At 40.8% G+C, this 17,519-nt stretch overlaps 1 long non-coding RNA gene across 1 annotated transcript; it reads right to left on the reverse strand.

Moving 5' to 3' along the window:
* Window positions 1–1,028: 1,028 nt before the first annotated feature.
* LOC104686120 lies at window positions 1,029–7,391 on the reverse strand. Its single transcript, XR_751265.4, has 3 exons — window positions 6,916–7,391; window positions 5,186–5,596; window positions 1,029–1,608 (listed from the first exon to the last, which is right to left on the reverse strand). It is a non-coding gene; the product is annotated as an uncharacterized LOC104686120 (long non-coding RNA).
* Between the last annotated feature and the right edge of the window lie 10,128 nt (window positions 7,392–17,519).

Raw genomic sequence — 17,519 nt, forward strand, 5'->3', positions numbered from 1 at the left:
ACAGCTGCTGACTGCCCTACACACCAATACAGATCTACATGAGTAAGTGACATCTTGCTTGGCTGTTTCCCTGCGGTAGCTGGTACAAATACTCTCCCATTCCAGAGTTACAAACCCTTCCCATCACATAGATGGGTCCATAAGAGTTTCACCTCCCTTACAATTCTGTCCAAGATGCAACATTGACTGACATGAATCATGTTTTTGCAGACATTTTCCCGTACGTGGAAAAATTAATTTAACCTTTGCAAGAACTTGCCTTAAAATAGAACTTCAGATACACACAGCTTTTCCTGTGGCTTCATTTTATGTTTCTGTGGAAGTAAGAAACCAGAAGAATATTTCCTTAAGACAAGCTTTAAAAAAATTTCATGTGTTAGTAAGGGTAAAGATACAGCAAAACAAGGTATGAGTGGACAGAACAACAAGCAAATCTGTTTAAAGTACTCCTTCTCCTCTGCAAAGTTAACAATGACTGAATAGTAAATTGTTTTTTAATAAGTTTTGTATTCTCCTGGGATATGGTTAAAGGGTTAATTTAACGCTTGACCCATTAAAACCGTTGAGTGCAGTGAGAACCTTGTAAGGCTGATCAGATGATTATTTCTGGAAGATAAGTGGTTGAAAACCGAGCCTCACTAGTTCAGGTAATCAAGGGAAATTGGCATAAAAGAGAAGATGCGGCTGAGTAAAGACAGAACAGCTACCTGAGATTCTATTACTTGTCGTCTTTCAAGCATAATAATGAGATTATAGTAACCCTAAACTGGCTGAAAACAGAAATCTGGCTGTCTGTCAAGTTCATTGTGTTGAGTTTACAACACTCCAGATCTGGTTCCTCTGAACCTACAATAATTATACCAGGAAGACAGGCTCAAAGAAACCCTTTTCAACCTTGGACCTTTGTCAGGTTTTGGCTTATGACCAGAGCACTATTGTTTATGTCATGGGAAAGAAAAAAGAAAAAAAAATCAACCAAAAAACATTGTTAATGTTTATTATTATTTTTTCATCATGTAATTCTTAAAAAAATATTGCCACTAGTCTTTCCTCACTCCAGCTGTCACACTGCCCTGTGATTTTCTGAATGAACGTGTTATAGAACCATGAGCCCCTTGGCTTCTCCGTTGTTATTCCAGTCAGAGCCTTTTTCTGGAATAATTTTTTATGCCTTTCATTGACACACAGTCTCATTTCACACACATGTGGTGTAGCGCTTCTACATTTTAAAAAATAAAAGATTACATGAAAGGCAGAAACACAGAGTCCATTACATTAGCCTCAAAGGTACATCTGTTTCCAGCATGGAGTAGTCTTAAACTCAGGTTGTTTTGGTGTGGAGAGTTGTCACAAACATGGGATGTGAGATCTTGTTTTGAGAGCAATTTGAGATGGCAGCTGTAAGGCTGTAGTTCAGGAAGACTTTTAGGCATTTTTGGAGTCCAGCTGCCTTCAGCTCTGTCAGGTGCACCATTTCTCCTGCTCAGAGGGAGCCTCTACCTACCCGTCCTTCTGTCTTGGTTCATGCTCATATAAATGCTCTTCCAGGTCAATGTAGGCTTGGGCTGCTAGTAGGAAGAGATGTTCACCTCCGTGACTCACTTCAGACTGTGAAAAGATAATCAGGTTTAAAGTCACTAATTACTGCGGAAAGAGCTGTGTCAGAGGAGGGTGTCACCAACCTGTTCCTGGAGGTCACCATTGTTGCTGTCGCATGGGCAAAGCTGCCTGGGTTAGCCTGGATGAGCTGGGCAGCTGGCATTAACCTGGCTGCTTCCTGCCAAAGTGCTTTACAGGATTGTTCACACAGCCAGAGCTGCTGGAGAAGTAACCTCCCCATGGTCAGGGATCAGCACCTCCACACGGTACTGCTGTCACTTCGCATGGCAGTAAGAGGGGACATCTTACACAGCTTCAAGCCTCCATGCAAGAGGTGCTGATCTCCTGGCCCCTGATGCTGGCAGACAAGCTCTTTTGCCCCACATGTTTTGTACTCTTGTGAGCTGATCTAACTGAGTTGCCAAAGAACCCTTTCACTTGCTCTAAACTGTATCTCCCAGAGGGAGTCAGACCACAGGAATGTCAGTTTGCAGTTCCAAAAAGTCCTTCAGACACAGATCAGGCCCTAAGCACAAGTATGAACTTAGGAATATGATTACATGCTTTGTCTAATGGAGATCTGTGCTTGGAGCAAGTGTGTCTCAGACACACATTCAGCATGTGTTAAGGGCTTTGCCCACTGCACTGACATAGTTCATGGGCTGCCTTTACTCACATTTTCAACTCCCAAATATCCATGTAGAAAAAGAACTACTGTTTGTTGCATCGAGATTATGACTATCACTGAGCTACCTTCCATGGTTGCCGTGAATTAGCAACCACTGGTAAATACTTCTTAAGTCACAAATATTTTTAAGACCTTAACAACAGACTTCAGAGCCTAATTTTCGGTTGTCCTGTTTCTTAAATGTGAGGTTGGTATCTCAGTGTTTTTTCTGGAAAGGCCAAATTGTATGGGCCCTTCTCATATGAGCAATACAGATCGGTCCTATGGCCTTAACCTTAAACCTGAACAGAATTTCTGGCAGCAGTGTGTTTCATGAATCACACAGCAGATGTTTTTATTGCAGAACTATCTTCCCTGTTTGTTCTGAAAATCAGATTCTTTGTCTCATAACTAATAACCAAGGCCCTCAGAATCACCAACTTTATGTCAAAACTGAGCTAAATTATTAACAACCTTTGCAGTCTCGGGCCTGATTCTCATGAATCAAAGTCAAATGATGCCTCTGCAGTACCTAAATCACTGCAGTACCTAAATCACATGTGAGAAATGAAAATACACTGTACTATGGTATTTACAATTAATACAGGGTCTATGGTGCCAAACCTTCAGAGCCCTCCAAGCACTAGCTCAGGGAGATGGAACACTGCAGTTAAACAGACTGGTGAATTTGGCATCAAATCAGATATTTTTCACTTCAAAATGATGATTGATCAAAATGGAACCTTTTCATAGAAGTCTATGTTTTAGCAAAACTGCCCTGAGAGAGTTTAACCCAACCTCAGAGGGGAGGAGCGGTCATTGCGGGAAGAGATAACAGCTTGAGGCCAAGAAGTGAGCTGAGCTCAATAACTGCAAATAGATACTAGTACTGGCTTTTTAGTTTACTGCAGATTTTATTTAAAGGGGAAAGAAAAAGGAAAAAGTATTTGTAAGAGTTCAATTACTAAAAATAGATATATATCTAAAATATTAGGTGTAAAATCCTAAGGCTTCTTGGAAGGCCACGTTGTATGGCCCTTCTCACGTGAGCAATACAGAACAGTCCCTTCCTGGAGAACCTCCCTGGCTGGGTTGAGCAGAGAAAGTTCACAGCAGAGTCCAATCTGTCCAGAGAGCAGAGGGGTGCAGGATTTGAACAGAAGGCTGCCCAAAAAGTTCCATGCACAGTGCTCTGGTTTTCCCTGACCAGCCATGTACCTGATCCCGTATCTACTCTCATGGATTCAGGAGTAGCTCACAGACCCCATGCTTCTGCCATTTGCATTGAATATGCCTGGTAAGATGAAATGCATTAATGTCCATTTGCATATGGAATAGCAAGTTTGGCTAAGCTAGAACTGAGAAAGTCATTCCTCACTCTTCAGTCCCATAAGTATATTAGTTCATACATTCCTGACACGGTTCAGTTACTATTTAATGCTAACATAGATTTAGGACCTCATCTTAATATATTAAACAAAAAAATTAATTGCATGAATAAGTGAAACACGAATGTGAAAAGAAACAGGAATACTTGAAGACCAGCACAAGTCCTGAAAGCAAGGAATTAAGTATGCTTCACTTCAATTGCCTCAGTATTAGCAACTCTGAAAAAGAGTGTTTGTAATATTGAATGAACCTCTGCAGTGATGTTAAGGCCAAATATTATGAAGGAGCTACAGGGAAACTGCAGAGTTAATAGAACTGAATTGAAGCAAGGATTTTCAGAAGTGACTTAATCTGAGGCTTGAAAACTGAAAGAACTTTTATCCTTGTTGAGAAACTGCTGGCTCCTTTCACCCAAACATATTTATATAGATATTTAACTGATTTCACTAGTGAACAAGCTAATGTATTCTAGAACAATTTATTTTAAAATGTGAACTGTAAAATTATGCTGCAAAGTTTATTAAACTTTCAGGTGTTACATTTTGACATACTCAGATCTTTCCTTTAACAATGACAGAATGCTACACAAAAATACTGCATTTCATCTGGTGCAGGTCTTTATCTTATCTTGACAGATTATTGCTGGTTAAATTGTAGAGCTGACTTAAAGGCAGGACTCTTCAAGGGAGTGAGAAATTAAGGCTTCACCAAATGGTAATAAAGCTATTAAAAATGCAAACAGAAAACAGCTACACTGTACAGGTTAGACAGCTAATCCAAACTAGCAGTTTAAAAAAGCAGGGCAATTACACTTTTATTTAAATGCAAGGAATATGAGCAAGAATAGAATGAGGTGCCTTGTTTAAATGCATTCTTTTGAATATTTATTAGAAATAATACATGTAGTTAAGCCACTTATCTGATTTCAGTGAATAAGTAAAATGAAAAAGATCAATTTTCATAATTATACTAAAGAAGTCTGTCTTTCATAAAAATCTCATTAATAACACCATTATTACTGAAAAAATATCTCAGTATTATTATTGTTATTCTAATTATCAGCAAAATGCTACTGATAATGTTGTCATAAAATTCCTTTTTAGTATCCTATTAAGGAAGATAGACTAAGTAGTGGTTTAAGTTATATCTAGATACTAAGTGGCATTTAGAAAAAAAATATTCTTTGTGTATTTGGATAAAATACGTTATGGGTATAATTACATAAATTACTTCAGGTTTGGCAAACAAGAGAGATATAGGTAATGCTTATGTGCATATGTATTGTATCTATAGGACTGTATAGCCAGCTTGGAAGGAAGCACACTGAAGCATGCAAGCAGAGTAAGAAAATGTTGCCTGAGGACAAAAATAGTTTCTTGGCAAAATTTTAACAGACATTTTCACTTATTTTTCATCATAATTATTACAGGGCCTGTCAATCCTCGCTATTTTTTAGTATTCATCTGGATTTATTAAATCGCTAAAGATCTGGGGATCCTTGAGATATTAGTATTAGAAAGGGCATATTACCTTTACACAGGAAGGAAATTTTAGCTGCTTTTATCCATTTTCCAGCATGATTCAAAACTAGGCCAGCGTGGGCTGTAGCACAGAGGAGGGAGCAGGACGGATTTTTGGATCTGGAACCTGACAGTTCTTCATCCTTGTGGCAGACAGGGACCTGGACAGCCAACATGGCTAGAGAAGAAGAGAATTTGTTCCTGCCATGTAATTCTCAACACATGGGCTGGCACCATGTCAAGGATCAGCAGGCACGGAGACCAGAACCTCGGCCAGATAAACAACACAGCTGGTTCCCCATCCGAAAAGCTGACTAATAATTAACAGTTCTGGTAGTAACCAAAGTCAATTAAGAAAACAGGTATGCAGGCTTCCTGGGGAGGTCCAAGGCTGTGAAGAGCTTTATGAAGCAGGAGGCATCTGGAAGATGAAGAAACATTTGGAAATGTTGCCGAAGTTTTCATGGGAAGGGAGTCTGCTGCCGTGCTGCCCTCTCTGGACTCTCACACCATGCAAAATGAAATACTCCCCTGGCAGTGTAACAATGTTATAACCCTTATCACTGGAAAGATAGTGCAGTAAGACATATTCAGGTTTACCGAGCGATAGATTTTCATCGATTTAGATGGTTCTGACAATTTCTGGTTCTGCTTTAGCCACAGTGACGTAAGTAATAGTGGAAACAAGTTCATTTGACAGTACTAGAAGATGATAGTGTTTGGGAGGCAATGAAAAGAGTAGACTGAAGGACACTTTTCTGCCCAGGTCTTGATTATTAATATACACATGTCCTTAAATGCACAAAAATATTGAGGGCAGTGACTGGGAGCATGGCTGTTTACCATAGTACTGATTAAGCAATGCCTACAGGCACAATTAAGGAGGATCTAAGCAAAAGTTCAAGGCTTTTCCTGAACAGGGTTATAAAGAAATGCATTCCAAAGTAGATCATAGACTGTTTTTCTCTTGATATGTATTATTTTTTGTTAATTGGTATCATGTTCTGAAAAAAACCCTGGCAAGTGAAATTTATTTATGTCTATAACTTGACTACCTTCTCCTGTATTAAAACACTTAGAGAAAATTCATTTATTTGAGTACAGAGAGTCAGGTAACTTTCAGAAACTTCCTGTGTATTGCAATCACTGGATGCAATTGAGATAGTTGTACTTATACCAGTGTATCACAGGTGGCATTTGCCACTATGCATAAGAGTTAAAGCAAACAGAAACAGCTTTTATCACAGCAGAATATCATGATCTGCACTTAGGGTTCAATCTTTCCATCGACTATGTGGGCACAAATTGACATGCCTCAGAGAGTAGGATTGAATTCTCCACTTGTTTTAGAAAGTGTTCTAAAAATAAAATCAATATAGGGAGTTGTAAAAATAACTTTATTTTTACTTGCTAGGGAGAACTGCATAAATTACAGCTTTATTTTCTTCTACTTGAGAATTATGTAAGTTGTACGAAAAGCTCAAAATAATTTTATACAACCATTGTGCTTTTGCATCTGCATTTCTCTAGTGATTTCTTTTTTCCTCCTTTTTTTCTTTCCTCCTTTCTCTTGTTCTCTCTCCTCCACTCTCTGTCTCTCCATGACTCACAGGCAAGCACACACGCACACACTCTTCAGTAATAAGGGCATATGCCATAGGCACCCCCAGTTTTCCCGCTTGAAAGTGTTCCCGTGGCTTCCAGTATGATTTTTCTCAGCTTTGATGTATAACCACCTACCTTTGCAGGACAAATTGATTTCAGTTGATCTCTTGGGTGCACACTTAGGGCAGGTTTCACTTAGTCAATCTTGGTCTCCATCCTACTGTTTGGATTCACTGTGAATACTTCGTAAACAGCAGCTACTTTTAAGGAGGAAGAATACAAATAAAACAATAATAGCAGCGCATACTATTCAAGACAAGAACTGTCTCCTTTTCTCTAGCACTATTTCTGTTACTGTAACAAAGCAGATCATAATTAACTAGGGACCCAAAGATTCCTCACATTCCAGCTAAATCCTGCAATTTTTCTGTCCAAAAACCCTCACTGGATTTTCTTAGCAAAACTGTTAAAGCCTATGTAAGAGCAAAGCTTCTGTCCCCGGTCTCCCCGGGACCATGGGCTTCCTGGGGCTGTGTGTGCAGCTAAACCTGCATTCACAAAACCAGCAACAAAACCCATGCTAACCCAGGTGTGCTCCCACTTTCACAATCCTTGGTTACGTGATCACAAAGCCACCCCCGTCACCCCCCAGTCGTATGGATTTTGTCTACAAAGTTGGGCACATGGGTGTTTTACAATATTCTTTTAGTCTAACCCAACTACTTTAATTGATGTGTCAGAACCTTTATTGCTGTAATCGCTCTTCTCTCAAATGTTCACATTAACGAATTGTTCAGCCTTGATGTGCTGTGTACTTACTAAAAGGAAAACCTTGTTTTCTTCTGCAGATGGTACTTCAGAAATGTAAGCACATAGAAATGTAGAAATGTCTTTTGATGAGTTGAGTGTCTTGTTTGTGACTGGATCTCCTACATAAAGCTGTACCTGCTTTGTGTTTTCCCTGTGACCAGTCCTCAGGTTCTTTTAAGGCTTGCATTCACTGATCAATGTGTTAGATCTCTTTTCCTCCTCCATTTCCTTCTCTTCTCCTCACCTCTCCTCTCCTTCCTTCTTCCCCTTTTTCTGTTTTCATTTTCCTTGTCCATAAGAATCTGCCCCTGTTTATTGCTGATTTGCAAGTCAACAGCATCTCAAAGACATTGAGGTGCTGGAGTGTGTCCAGAGAAAGGCAATGGAGATGGTGGAAGGTCTGGAGCACAAATGCTATGAGGAGTGGCTGAGGCAGCTGGGAGTATTTAGCCTGGAGAAAAGGAGGTTCAGGGGGAACCTTATCATTCTCTGCAAGTACCTGAAAGGAAGCAGCAGTGAGCTGGATGTTGCTCTCTTCTCCCAAGAAACAAGCAATAGGATAAGAGGAAATAGCCTCAAGTTCTTCCAGTGGAGGTTTAGATTGGATATTAGGAAAATCATCTTCACTGAAAGGTTGATCAGGCATTTGAACAGGCTGCTCAGGGAAGTGGTGGAGTCCCCACCCCTGGAGGTGTTGAAAAGATGTGTAAATGTGGCACCTGGGGACATGGTGCCAGGTTTTTTAATTGTGGACTTGGCAGTTCTGGGTTAACAGTTGGACTTGATGATCTTTAATATCTTTAATATCTTTTCCAACCTAAAGGATTCTCTGATTCAATAAGTCGGGAAGAATAATATGAAAAAACAATTCCCAGAAAAATACTTGGGATATATGTATGCATTCAAGGGTTACCATTTCACATTTTAATAAGCTCAAACACAGAAATAATATTTATAGCAGGTATTCATCCTGCAAAAAGCTCCCAAAGCATCATCTTCTGTACAAAAGTGCCACAGCTTCCTAAAATTACTTATATGCATGAAAAATCAAATTCCTTCACTTAGGCATTTTTTAAGACTTGAAAAAAACACTAGTGAAATAATTACTGAGTCCAAGAAATTTCTTCAAAGTAATATGTGATACATAATATCTGACAGTATTACTGCCAGTGAATGTGCTTTGGGCCAGATTGTGACCAGCCACTTAGCATTTCAGGAGAGAAAGAGCAGGCTACAACAGCTAAATAGCATTTTTCTTTCTTGAAGCTATCTTTCTGTGCTATCTGCTGTGTCCCTGTTCCTGGGAGAGAAGGTCAGGAAAAAGATGATTTTGTAAATCACTGGATGTTAGGCAAAGACCAAAGAAGCTAGTCCAGTCAGGGCAGACTCATAACTGCACCTGTTTTGCTCCAAGGAGCAAAACTGGCCCTTGGGAATATGAACTGAGCACCTCAGATGCACAAAAAGAAGCATTCACCCCAAAGCATGTCAGGGAGTATTTGATAAACCGCCCATTGAAAGTTAGAGAGAAACAATGTCCATTAATGCCCTCCAAGCAGTCCTTAGATACACCTGCAATCCTTTCTCTGCCAGTATTAGCATGAATTAGCTGCATTAGCTTGTTTCCTCTGATTTCTAAGTGTGACGTAAACTCCAAATCTTTTTTTTGTTCTGTTATGCATTTCAGGTTCTCCACAGAAGTTCTTGTAAATTTCACCATGGCTCCATATATAATTTCTCTTCACACAAGGCTGTTGTTGACATAACATTATGTAGAAAAACATATATCCCATCTCTCCAGGCCCTCCACCCTAATTTCTCTCCTGATATTGGAGGTGTATTATGACTTTTATTTCTATTTGCCACTTTAGGGGAAGGATATGTTTATAATTTTGACAATGCATATGCCTATGGTTTAAGGGTATTTTCTGTCTCCAAGTAGGAAGGCAAATAACTGTTTTCAGTTGCTACTTATTAAATAAAATTGGAGCTAGTAAATGGCCAACTTTAGCCATTTTTAAGTCTAGCCATTCAGTTAACATGGCATTCCCATCTAGAAGATATTTACCCTTAAGAAAATTACAGAAAAAAAAGGATATATGGGAAGGGGAGGGGGGGGACAGAATGATTCATAGAAAGAGTCATGGGTCCTGTGGAGCTATTCTTTGTTTCACAACACAATCTATGCTGTAATCCTGTCTGTTCAAAAAAGAGTGTAAAAGGGTCTGTTATTTCACCCCTCATTTACATGGTAAGAACGTGTTTTGATCCCCAGCTGCTAAACAAAGAAAATACAGTAGCCCATGCTCTTAATTTGACCCCTTTCTTTATGAAAAAGCATGCTACTGTAAATATTAACTCTGCTAATAGTCCTCAAAAACACTACTTTTTGTCTTTGCTGTGACAAACATCAGCCTGCCTTGGCTGTGAGGTTTGCCCTCATTTGAAGGTCCAAGGCTCTCTTACAGGTTCCCCTTTCCAACCAATGTAGCTGATGAGCTGACCCAGCATGTGCATAACTGTGCTGCACTTGTGACATGTCATCTTCACTGGCTTGGGGCTCCTCAAACCATTAGGACTTACGGGGGAACATGGTTCTTTAAGGAGCTTCACAGAGTCACAAAGTGTTAATGGTTCTAAGGGACCCCCAGAAGCTGGTCCAACACTCCTCCTCCAGCAGGCACACCTAGAGCCAGTTGCCCAGGACCATGCCTGGACAACTGACATGTCTCCAAGGACAGAGACTCCACAAACTCTCTGGACAACCTGTGCATGTGCTTGATCATCCTCACAGTAAAGTATTTTTTAATATATAAAAGGAGCCTCCTGAGTTTCAGGTTGTGCCCCTTATCACTTGCCTTGTCACCACTGAAAAGAGCCTGTCTCTGTCCTCTTTGCACCTTCCATTCAGGTATTTTTATACATTGATAAGATCCCCCTGAGCCTTCTCTTCTCCAGGCTGGACAGTCCCATCTCCCTCAGCCTGTCCTCACACGAGAGGTGCTCCAGCCCCTTAACAATCTTCATGGATATTCATTGGAATGCCTCCAAAATGTCTGTGTCCTCTTGTACTGGAGAGCCCAGAGCTGGACACAGCAATCCCCTTGTGCTGAGGACAATGCCACAAGTGCTGAGGAGAATGATCACTTCCCTTGACCCTCTGGAAAGCAATACTTTCTCTCCAGCTGGGCAACCCCCAGCATGCCCTGGCACCTGGGATATTTCCCTCCCCAGGTGTAGAACTTTTCACTTCCCTTTGTTGAACTTCATGAGGTTTTTGGCAGCTCATTTCTTCAGCCTCTCAAGGTCCCTCTGGATGGCAGCACGACCCTGACATACCAGTCAATCTTCCCAGTTTTGTGTCATCTACAAATTTGCTAAGGATGCTCTCTGCCCTGTCATCCAGATCATTAGTGGAGATGTTAAACAGGATTGGATCTCTGAGGTATGCTACTAGTGAGAAGCCTCCAACTAGACTTCATGAGACTGACCACCACCCTCTGGGCCCAGCCATTTCAGCCAGTTTTGAATCCACCTCACTGTTTGGTCATCCAACCCATAATTCAACAGTATCAAAAGCCTTACTGAAGCCCAGGTATAAAATACCCACTGCTCTCCTCTCATATATCCTGACAGTCATTTCAGCATACAAGGTTATCAAGTTGGTCAAATATGACTTTCCATAGATGAAGTCATGCTGACTACCCTTTGATAACTTTCTTGTCCTTCAGGTGCTAGGAAATTATTTTCAGGATGGTTCCATCACCTTCCAAGGGATCATGGTGAGTTTGAGCAGTCTCTAGTTGCCTGAGTCCTTCTTCCCTTCTTGGAGGTTGGAGTGATACTTGCTTTTCTCCAGCCTTTGGGAAGTTCTTCCAATTACCATGATTGATCTAAGATCATTGCGAGTGGACTCACAATTCACAGAGACAGCTGCTGGCTTCCTCAGCACTTGAGGGCGTATCTCATCCGGCCCCACGGACTTATGCATGTCTGGTGTGTTTAAGTGCTCCAAGACCTGATCCTCTTCCACCAAGGGTACATTTTTCTTGCTCCAACCTTTCCCCCGGTCTCTGATTCTTGGAGGCTGGTTTTGCTAGTAAAGACTGAGGCAAAGAAGACATGAAGTACCTCATGTCCTGCATAACCAGGTCCCCAGTCTCCTTGAGCAGTGGGCCCACATTTTGGCTAGCCTTCCTCTTGTCACCTATGTTCTTATAGTAGCCCTTCTGTTGCCTTTGCCATCCCTTACCCCATTCAGTTCTAGTAAGTTTGGCTGTGACTTTTTTCCACTGAATGCTGGGATAACACTTTGGTTTTCTGCAGCCCAGGGGATAACTGTGATGAAGTGTTAGAAGAACATCAGGATTCAGAGGATGGTATTCCCTGTCATCATGCCTAACTGCAGACCTGGAGAAGTATCAGCTGAAGGGAAGGTACTGCGAAGTGCTGCTAGCCAAACACTGTGATAGGGTTGGCAGCCTGGCTTGAAACCACCATCAGACTCAGACAAGAGCTTGTTAGGATAGATGGGTTGGATATTAAGAGTGTAGGAGCTGTGTTTAAGTCTGCAATGAAGGCTGTGACACCAGACACTGTTAGTCTACTTTTATTCCTGTAACATGGTCACCCTCACGTCTTTGCTGTATCCATGCTAGTTCACACCCAAACCCCTTCTCCAGTAAGTTACTTGTTTTCCTGTGGAGGGAAATCTTAGTGCAGTTGATAGGCCAGTTTGCTGAAGGATGCATGACAAATAAGCCACCTGGCCGTGGCTAATTCTGCATTGAGCAATCCTGTAAACTCTCCCACAAGTCCTTGTACAACCTAGCATCCACATGCCATCATGCGCCCTCCCATGTCACACAACACTCATTGTCAGAATCATGCTAGAGAACCCCTCTGCTGAGGCTCGGACCTGCTTTACACTGAGAAGTCACTTTACACCAGAAGTCCACAGAATTCTGTGGAGAGTAATGTCCCAAAGTCACAGGATGCCAGCAGACGCCTGGATTAGGCTAGGGCAGACAGCATTACCCTAAGGCAAGGTAGTCACCAGCCAGCTCCATGTTTGACAGCAGTCCCAAGGTCTCTCACCAGTGCACTCCCCAGAAGGTGTGGATATAGACTCTGTGTCTGTGCATTTTATTTTATACTATTTTTCTAATTGGCAATAAACGTAGCTGGAGGAAGAAGAATGACAATAAGACATCACCAAAGAAAACTCACACATTGTCCTGTAGGTTATCAAGGGGCAAGCTCCTACTGTGGAGCACTGTGACTGGAGGCACCCAGCACTGACAAAGAGACAAGAGCCCACCCAGCTGGGTGCTGTGTGAGATTCCTGTGAATTCAGTGGAGGGAAGAGAGCTGATCTCCAAAGACTGCATGCTGCAAAGGCAGCTGCCCAGAGATGCCACAGGAGAAGAGGTCTGTCTGAGCTCCTCAACACTTCTGCAGGCAGCCACTTCTGTGGCTTCAACTTCATGATTAGGCTCTATTCAGGAGTAGATATTCCTGGAAAAAATGTTTTTTTTTTTATTTTTGAGAGAGAAAGAGAATTTATCTTCTGACCTGGAATTAGGTGGCATTTAGATTCCTTTGGACGCATTTAGATCATAAAGTAGCTCAGGCAAGAGTTTAATCACCGAAATTTCCAGACTCAGGATTTCTAGAGGTTTTTGAAAGCTAACTGGGCACCTAACAAACAGAGGCTGAACAGTGAAGTGGACTGTTTTGGCCAGTTACCGAGGAGTAGAGAAAAAATAGCCTCGGACAGCCCAAAATATTGTCTAAAGCATTAGGCTAGTCACTGGAGAGCAGAGCTGTGATCATTTGGTTAAACTCTGATTGTTTCTCAGTTTAAAACAAAGACATGACTTGCGATTATTTGGTGGCTTGAAGAACGTTATCAGGTATCACATTTATACCATACTTGTGCTATATTCACACAGTACTGGTGATGCCATTACAGAACAGTTCCATTGTAATTTATGTTCTGGAAACTGGCAACAGACCTTTGATGTATAAAGAAGCTCTGGTAATGTCCAAATGAGGTAGTAGCTGCTTATCTTAACATATAACAATCTAATGTCAAGTATTCTTGCTCCTGTTATCAAAATACGTTTGGCAGACTTACTTTCTATTTTTCACTTAATTCTCCTTGAAGTGGGATTTTATTATACCATTTGTATTAGAATTATACTGTACCGTTGCCCATCTTCATTGCTGTATAAAGAGACAGGTTTCTTATCTATGAACTAAAAAAGATGCATTACACTTCTATTCCAGATAAATTGCTGACAAATTTATAAAAATAAAAGAGGTAAGACAGTTGCTCCCTGTATCAGGGTCAAAGTAAGTGGTATCATAATTTCAAAAGTGTTGATAATTTTATATGTGTGTTGTAATGGTGATAAGAAGTTTTCCTAGATATATATCTCCTACTTATGGTGTTCTCCCTCAGAAAGAGACACATTAGAGGTGTCTTCTACATATAAATTACTTTTGTCCTGTTAAGTTGAACTTGTCTCCACCAGATTCCTCTAATGGCTCAAAAAATCCTACACTATCTTGCTTAGTTAAAGAAACTTCCCTCTCTTCCTGACCATTGCCTCCCTCCGACAACTCATCTAAAGTCTTCACATCTGGGCAGCAGAGGAAGATAAAGCTGTGCCAGCAGTATCTGCAAGAGGACCATGCACCTCTCCCTGTGTCTTTCTGAATTTGCTGCTGCTCCTTGTTCACTTGTCAATACTACAGCAGAAGAAGAGCCCCATGGTCACAGCTGGAACTGTGATGGGAAGGCTCTTGCAGGGACATAGCTGTGTCCCTCCCATATCAAAAAGAAGGATCCACAGTGTGTGACAAATCTTTGTGGCAATCTCAAGAGTGCAGCCAGCATCAGCCTTCTGAGGGTGCAAGGCAGATCCTTATGAAATAGGGTGAATTTTTCTGTGGTCACCTCATCTTTTTCCTTCCTTGGTCTGGGATTCCTTGCAGTTGTTCCTATTGCCTGTCCATAAATTGGAGGCTGGACCAAACGTAACTCAGTTTGTGTACATATTACTACATGGTTTTAGATTACTACATAGTTTTAGTTTGTGAGGCAGTGCAGTGAGGAACAGCACCACTGAGCAAAGATCCTACTGAACACCAAACAAAGACTTGGTAGCTCTGCATTTATGTTAAAGTGACAAAACTGTGTGGGCATCTTTTCAATAACCTCTCTCAAAAGGCCTGAGGAGCAAACAAAGGTCTGGTCATGCCATTCAGAAGGAAGATTTACATGAATGTGTCACGTGCAGTTGCTCACATTAGTAGATGCCATTGGCATGTGTTTATATAATTATATTTTATACTTATTATATAATTTATAACATTTATTAATAATTTAATGACTCAAAAATGTGAGAGATGTGCCAGAAAAAGCCCAAAGAAATCACAATATGTTCCTTTCCCAGAATAGCATGAAGACTGAATTGAAGGTGAAAAGGAGCATTGAGACCATGGATCTAAGAAGAAAATCATATGAGTCCCATCAATGAGACATTGACAACTTTCTCAGCTGTCCCTCCTTACTTGTTCTTCTTCAAATGCAGGAGAATTAGGAAAAAACTCCAAATAGTTAGAAACTCTGGGAAATAATATTCCTGATATAAAGTCTCATCTCAGAGACTGGGTGTAAGTGCTTATGAAGAAGAAAAATATAATGCATATTGGATCTGATGTCCACTGGAGAGCAGAAAAGGAAGGAGCCAACTGACAAAACAGGTGGAAGAAGACATGGTGATTGGCAACAGATTTGTATTTTGAGAGTTTCCAGTGTTACAACATCCAGTTTTGTTCTCCCTGGCAATAACATGGCCATCTTCACCAAAGAAAAAAAAAGGAGCGTATTTTGAGGAAAAAAGCATTGTCTGATGGTCATTCTGACCAATCTTATCAGGGAGGTGATAGCCAAGTGATGCTGATCCTCAAGGCAAAGATAAAAGCTTTGAATTCATAGGTGACAGACATGGGTCAAGACATGCGGACTGAAGAATGGGTCAGACAGGTGAAGCAACTGTGGGAGAGGAATTTCAGAAAACAGAAAATACATAACTATCAGCGTAACAGGAATGTAATAAATGAAAAGAAAACATCATAGTATGGAATATAATATCACCTTGTTGGAAGGACTATTTTAGTCTCAGAAAACACATATAAATGGGACCATAAGGAACACGGCAGTGTTCATTGAAAATCTGAGCCATTAAAAGGTGAATCAGGTGAAGAGACAAAGCCACATTTCTAGGGAGCCTCAGCACATGGCAGAGACACAGAGATGCTTGTACAGTCCAGTGAAACTGACTGATGGACTATAATAGAGACTGCTGGAGAGTGAGGGGTACTTAGCAGGAAGAAGTGTCAGCATTCTGTCATGCAGCAGATGTCAGGAGAACTGCCGTTGATCCCCAGAATACATTTGAAGATAACAGAAAAAGCAGTGATTATGCAGGTGTATTAAAGAACAGGGATAGCAGAAAGTTCTGAACTGGTTTGTTCTTTTTCTACTTGAGAAGAGAGCATAGAAGCATTTGAGAATTAGACTTTTTTGTAATGCTAGTGAACGAAAATGAGCATTAAATTTGTCCTAAGCTTGTGACTTCACATCAGAGACTCCTAGGAACAGCATATCAGAAAAAAATATTTGTTATTGCTGCTGACTTTCAAAAAACTCTTCTATATTTCCAATAGAATTGAGGGTCCAGGAATCTTGAAGCTTGAGCTAGGTAGGCTTGTCCTTGCCCACAAAGAAAAGGAGATTCTCTTTTCCAGTGGGAAGGCAGAAATTAGTCCATAATTACAAACTCTTATTTATTAGTTTCACTCACCAGTAATGGACAAGAAACAAACCCATGTAACTTGGGAGACTGGTTACTGTGGGAGAGCATTAAGCATGAATAGTGAAGGCACAGATCCAGCATGCAGTGGGCTGAAACTGGTTGAAATATGTTCTCAGCAAGTATTTCTTGAATACTTGTAAGTAACAACAAAATACAAAAACCCCAAAACTGTTCCAATAGGTTTGTTAAATGATAATAGCCCATCATTTGGTGAACATACTGTTTGCCATCAATTGTTTGTCCATCCCTCCTGCTGGTGGAAGAGAGCTCTGGCTAAGTGGACAGATGTTCCTTTCTGCTAACTTTGACAACACTTGGGTCCACAGTCCTTGACCAGAGGAACTAATTAAGTAGTAAAATCAGCTCTTTGTAAGACAGGAAGAAAGAAAGGGTAGAACCACTGAAGAACATGAGGCACTGATTAACTCACAAGTGTTTCCTGTATAATGCAAATCATTAATGCTTAATGGTCTCTGAGAGTAATAAACCAGAACCGTAAATATAACAACAACATCACAAATCATTTATGAGTCCTACAGGATCTTTTTTCTTTCTTCATTAATTGTTCAATCTGTAAGAATAATTTCTTTAACTTCTTATTTACTAGTCTTTATTTTTTGATTCGATACATTACAACTGAACTTAGCTGGAAGGTTCTTTGTAGCATGGGTAATGGCGAAAAAAAATAAGAAAATAGCTCTCCTCAAGAACTGAAACGTGGAAAATTTGCCAGAATTAGCACAAATGCAGACTACAATCATCCTAATATTAAATGAACACTCACTGTAGCTTTCCTCTGCCTGTTAAACTACTAATTGATGTGCTACTGATGAATAAAACGGCTGGCATTTCAGCCATGAACTCACTTCACTGCTGCAGTTTACTGAGAGCCCCAAGCTGCTGAGCTCATTACAGATCCCTTCACTGAACTGGCTTTACAGGCAATTTTGTGAAGGGGCAGCATCAGAGCTAGCCCACTGATTGGGACTCCATCGGCTCAGCGGGGCTCCAGGAGTTCAGGGGAGAGAGCACAGCACTGAG

Source organism: Corvus cornix, chromosome 1 (assembly GCF_000738735.6).
Source record: "Corvus cornix cornix isolate S_Up_H32 chromosome 1, ASM73873v5, whole genome shotgun sequence".
NCBI lineage: Eukaryota > Metazoa > Chordata > Aves > Passeriformes > Corvidae > Corvus > Corvus cornix.